The sequence below is a fragment of the Arctopsyche grandis genome, chromosome 7 (assembly GCF_051622035.1).
Source record: "Arctopsyche grandis isolate Sample6627 chromosome 7, ASM5162203v2, whole genome shotgun sequence".
Lineage (NCBI taxonomy): Eukaryota > Metazoa > Arthropoda > Insecta > Trichoptera > Hydropsychidae > Arctopsyche > Arctopsyche grandis.
The window spans coordinates 15,267,501-15,273,804 of NC_135361.1; the positions used below are offsets into that span (position 1 = coordinate 15,267,501).

The following is a 6,304-nucleotide window of genomic DNA, read 5'->3' on the forward strand; positions in this document are numbered from 1 at the left end:
GCTCTCTAAATCGAACAATTCAAGGAAATTTTACCCGTTTATTTATTTGGATTTGGCGTTTATTTACTATAAAATGTTTAATGTCTCTATTTATTATATACATAAAAATATGTGATAAATTCATCATTGAGAATAATCTTTTGAGATAATTTTAATATTGATATTTGAATTATATGTAATACATATAATAAATATTATACAAAGTGTTGTATAATATTTATTATATGTAAAAATAATTACATATCAATTTAAAATTTAGATTATATTATAAAATAGATCCGTTATATTTGAAATATTTGAAAGTGGCGAAAGTCCATTTTCAATTCTAAAAGCACTATTCTTGACAGACTTAATTCAATACTTATTATCAATTATTTTAATTCGATATGTCCAGAATCTCTGAATAGCAGAATAAACGAATTAGTATATTTAAATATTGATACATATTAACTAGATATGCCCAGAATCTTGGAAAAGCAGAATATACGTATTACAGGCCACCAGTATTTTTAAATATTGTTACATATTAACTAGATATGCCAAGAATGTTGGAAAAGCAGAATATATGTACGTATTACAGTCCACCAGTATTTTAAAATATTGTTAAACGCAAAACATTATATTTAATGTTTTGCGAAATATTTCTCGAAATGAATAAAAGTGGAATTAAGCCACTTTCAACTATAACTGCTCATATACCTGTATTGAAGTTAAAACCGATATTTATTTGAGGTAATTACAATAATTTAGAAACTCCGAAAAACTTATTTAAATTTTAAAAAGAAAATAAATTAAATCAATTTTTTTTTGTATTTTTAGCAACCTTGAGCAGAATCAAATTTTGTATGTAAAATATTATTTAATCTACACTTTAGATGTTTTAATATTAAACTACACATTATGCGCAATTTTCAATTACCTGTAGAAGTTTTAATCAATTTAAATTTTATCACAAAACTAACTAGCACATTTCCACTCGACAACTTACATTGCCTATAATTTCATACACAAACACTTTAAGCCACCGTTTAATTAATTAAATACAGTAAGTGAAATCGATAGGGCTTGGAACAAAATTTAGTTATAATTTCCATTAAAAAAAATCAAGTCACACATTCAATATAGTTATAATAAAAAGAGATGAAACAGTGCGAAGTGTGTCGATCGCGTCGCGGTAAAGCAGTAAGTTGCAGGAGAGTGGTGTTTGTACTCGTACCGGGGACCGGGTCCCCTCTCGATGTTGACCCTACTGATAATGCAGTAATTGGCCCGGCGTTATTGCCGGGGCCCCAGGTAATCGTGTCCGAGATAGAAACCTCATGATATTTTGATCACATTTGTACAAGACCGCCCGCTCCCGTTGTTTGAACACCCGCGAATTGGTAAATATTTTCCAATGCCTCTGTCGTTTCAACCGAATTGAGTATACAGTGACATTCAGCCGCGTCTCTAGTATTCTTTTTTTGCTTTTTAAATTGCTTTCGTCCATTCTTATAGTAGTATGGTAGAATTCACTTGGAGATATTTATTTATTGAAAAATCAACAGGCCTCAGATGTAGAAAATCATAAAAAAATATAATAAACATCTGAGCCCAATTATAGATTTTTATAAAATACATAATATATCTAGTACATATAGACAAACAAATGAAAAAGCAAAGAATAAAAACTAAAATATGACTAAATAGGACAATGCATAATTAAACATAAAGTGATATAATCTAATTGGATAAAGAATACATCAGTTTATGTTTATCTAATATACATATAATTACGAAAGAGACTTTGTATATATGCATATATGTAACATTGGTTGGGAATTCGTAAACAATACATTCGATTTATTTTTTTTTCGATTCATATGCGCCGATTCGATTCAAAGGATTTGAAAGCCCCAGGAGCGATGCTCCCGGGGGCTAAGTCCCGAGGGGCGCCGGGGGGACCGCCGGATTTTGGTATACATATAATTTCGAAAGAGACTTATTATATATGTTTGTTTGTTCGTGATAGTCAATTTAATAAAAAAAAACAAGTATTCAAATAAATTTATATAAAATAAAAATATTCAAATAAATTTATATAAAATAAAACTATTCAAATAAAATTATATAAAATAAAACTATTCAGATAAATTTATATAAAATAAAACTATTCAAATAAATTTATATAAAATAAAACTATTCAAATAAATTTATATAAAATAAAACTATTCAAATAAATTTATATAAAATAAAACTATTCAAATAAATTTAATAAAATGTTTACTATTAGATTAGTTTTGTTTAAGCGGTTTGTATTACAAATACCGAACGAAGCCGGGTAAAACCACTAGTATTTACTAAAATTGTAGTTGTGATCGGATAGGTACATATTAAATTTAGTTTTCAAACCCAGTATGTAAGTAATGTACATATGTTCATTTCAAAAAAGCGATAGTTCATTTTCTGCTCACAGAGGTATAAACATGTACTAAACAAGTACATTGGCTACCCTTACGTCGTGTCCTTTTTGCCCATATTTTTTGTGATTGTCTCTTACGCGTTTTCAGATTATACAAAATCGATTTTTGCAACAATTTGTGGACTTTTGGTAATTTTGACAACGAATTTTTAGTTATATGAATATTGTTAATGATACATATAGCTTTTCTAATTAAAGATTGATTGATAAAAATCAATTTATAATTTTATATTTGTTTTCCATTTTTTCATCTTTGCAGTTTATTCCCATATTTATTCCCATAGTTTGAGATAATGATTCTCTCTCTACCAGCAATTTTTTATAAGGGGTTAATTTTTTTATCGTTTTTCTTAGATTTTGAGAATGTGCCGCCCTTAGATTGTGCCTCATTCGTTTAGTCCACGCGCCGTCTCTGGACACATACACATTACGTTTGGAGAAAACAGTGTTTCACTTTCATACTTGTAAATTTTCTATAATCGAGATTTACGGACATTACGGGTACACTGTAGGAATTAGTCCAGTTAATTGAGTATAATTTAGATCTGAAACTACATCAATTTGAGCTCTTCAACTGTATTATGGTAGTTAAACCTCTAACGATGCTTTTATGTCACACTAAACTATGATTTGAGACAATAGCAAGATTTTGTGATACAAATATAATATGTGAGCACCACGTGAAAACATATTATGTTTTTACAATCTTTCAGATTATGGAACAACCATTATTTTTTTTAATCTAAATTACCTTGTTTGCAATTGACTGACGATGTGCTCCATTTAAATTTACGACAAAAGAGTATTTAAAACACTTGTGCATACCAATTAAAATTATATGTAGCGTAATGAGGTATGAGTTGGAAATTAAAATGTACATTTATTACATATTACATACATATATTACTGAATATTTTTGTAAAATGCAGGTATTAACTTATAAGGTTTATATGTAAATATATAAAATTGTTTATATGTATAAATACATATGTCCATATACCAAGTATGTATGGGATTCGTATATGAAGGTAAACATAAATATGAATTATACAGTCGATATAAGTTATGCTAAATACAAATTAACGTGTGGACTGTTGAAATACGAGCTAATTGACAAATAACAACGTATAAGCCCAGTCTCTAGTAAACAAAATTGTTATTTACCTTCACATATTGCAAAGGTTGTTTGTCGAGCTGTAGTACTATGATTTTCATAAATGGAAGAGTTATTAAATATTTATTTATTTTATTCTAAACAGACCATTGTGGCATAACAGGAATTCCTAAAGCGCCACAATGGTCAAAAAATATAACACAAAAAAAAAAACAAAATAACAATTAAACATAAATTAATACATAACGAAAATAATATACTCATCAATTATGCATAAAAATAATATATAATTTAATAAAAAATAAAAAAAGGACAGTAGTATGTAGTTTTAAACAGGGCTGTGGAGTCGGTTCAAAATTTACTGACTCCGACTCCGACTTTATTTTATGATTTGACTCCAACTTCAACTCCACACCCTGACTCAAAATTGAACGATTTTATTGCCAACGTATAAAATTGTTAGTGATAAAAATAATAACGATTTTCAAAATATAAAAAATTAAAGGAATTTAAAAAATCACTAAATATTGACATTCAACCCTAATTATTGAATTATTGTTAATTAAGTAGGTATAAATAAAATGTAAGTACATTTATAGTACATTTATAAGAGAATAAATAAAAGGAGTTTGAAATGCTTCGACTTGAGAGGTTTGATTAAGGAGTTTGAAATGCTCCGCTTGAAATAATTCGTCTCCACAGCCCCTGGTTTTAAATGAAATTGAAAGCTTTTAGGATATTACGGCTTATGTATGTACGAGTATGTACATATGTATACATATATATATATATATATACATAAGAGGTTCTTGTTCATATTTTCATAGTGCTTGGTCGAATATCAATATTAAGAACAGGCGAAGAAATTTTTATGGGAAAGTAAACACATTCGTGAGACAGTACACTGATAAAATAATTGATTCACAAATGATTGATAAGATGAATTAAAATGTTTTTAACCGCAATTCTTAAGTTAACGGGCTTGTCATATGTATGTACGTACTATGTAGATAAGATGAGTATTAGATATTCTATCACAGATTGAACTCCAAATTTCTTGGTTTAAAATTGCAATCTTTATCTAAGATTGGCCGCTTACACTTATACACAAAAATCAACCGCCTCTTTCCAACCCCAGGTGGAAAGTATCCGTTGGAGAAAAACTGCGAACCTGCCCATTAATATAGATTGGCCGAAAGTGAGTTTGAGTGAGGCCACGGTGTACGTTGTCGAAAGACCAATTTGCGGCACGTCAAACGTCCCGTGAATAAATTATGCCATCCTGTTGTTTTGACAATCCGGCGCCCGCGGGCCTAATCATCCGTTTAAATAAAATCAAAGGAGGGTCTCCTCTGGTGCATAATATATAGGAAGACCGTTTGAACCCGTGGACAAGTGGCATCACTTGAGTTTTTCAATCTAAAAGAAATTGGAGAATACATATGTATTGATCGGTAGTAAGTTTTTGTCAGGTTCGGGACAAGACCGCATATCAATAGGTGATTGTCATTAGTGACAATACTCACGAACGGGACAAGTCAATAGAGATGGGTTGACAGGGAGGTTAGCTATACACCTGTGGTACAAATCAATTTACCTCACACAATGGACAAGGAGCTCTGATGCCGAATTCACCTAAAGAGTAATGAGAATATATAATACATAAGTATAAGTTTGGATGTTTGATTTCTTCCATGTGCGGTTTTTCGTGTGAGGTTTCATCATAGAACCGTATCTGTCTTTAGTAATTTGTAGGGATTCCAATACCGGTATTAGAAAAAACAATTTTTGGTTAAATTTGGTATTGTGCTTCCAAAAACCAAGCCTAGATAACTGACGCATTTTGATTCAAAATCTGTATAATAATGTTGAAGTGGTCTAATATGACATGTAATTAGACTTTTGATTCTTTGAATATTTAAAAGATCAGTAAATGTATGTATAGGTATAATCTTTTATTACAACTTAAGCTCTTTGTATTATAATATACAAAACATAGGCTGTAGGAAATTTTAGTAACACTAAACTATAATATGTATATGTATAATCGAAAGCACCACTAATGTGATGCAACTTAATGCTACTTAATGTTGTTGCATGAAATTTCAACTGAAAGTTTATGCACTGCTAAGTAGATAGTTATTTATGCAACTTTCGGATATTTATTTAATATATTTAGAAAAATAGTTTGAAGATTGTATTTTTTTTAATATTAGAATCCTTATGAGATTTTTATGTAATGGAGTCGTATTTCGTATTGAATGATCACAGAGGAAAATTTTCGCTATGTTTCGTTTGTTAATGGTTTGAATTTGCGTTTAATTATGAGTTCTAACTATGGTGATTCAGAAATTGAAATATACCCTAGAGATATGTAGGTCCATGTTATAAAGCGAAACTGTGTCGGACTTTGTGCCCCGTACTACACTCTCGCGCCTCGTATGAATTATGCATACTGCAACTTCACTAATGTATGATTCTCATCAGCATAAATGAAAAGAAATATAACCGAAACTCTTCATATGCAATATTTCGATTTAAAGTTTTGCGGCCGACATTGCACAGGTTAATCATCTCTTTTTCGTTTTCTATCACAGTATTCCAGAAATGATATAGTCCCGTTGAACGATATGCAAATAGGAGCAAAGTGGCATATTATTCAAATATTCTTCTGGCAATGAGCATAGTTGCTAGTTATTATAAACTTTGACTCATGGCTCGCTATCATC

The 6,304-nt window shown here is 29.8% G+C and overlaps 1 protein-coding gene across 4 annotated transcripts in view; it reads right to left on the reverse strand.

Annotated features, from left to right (window-relative positions):
- Window positions 1–1,404, reverse strand: part of Rh50 (Rhesus blood group-associated glycoprotein Rh50) — an 11,907-nt gene extending 10,503 nt beyond the window's left edge. The window contains exon 1 of one of the 4 annotated variants that reach the window (XM_077435332.1): window positions 1,317–1,404. The gene's annotated coding sequence lies outside the window, so the exon portion shown is untranslated. Of the gene's footprint in view, window positions 1–919 lie in introns of all 4 variants that reach the window. The other 3 variants (XM_077435333.1, XM_077435331.1, XM_077435330.1) reach the window with 3 other exon arrangements.
- Window positions 1,405–6,304: the final 4,900 nt, after the last annotated feature.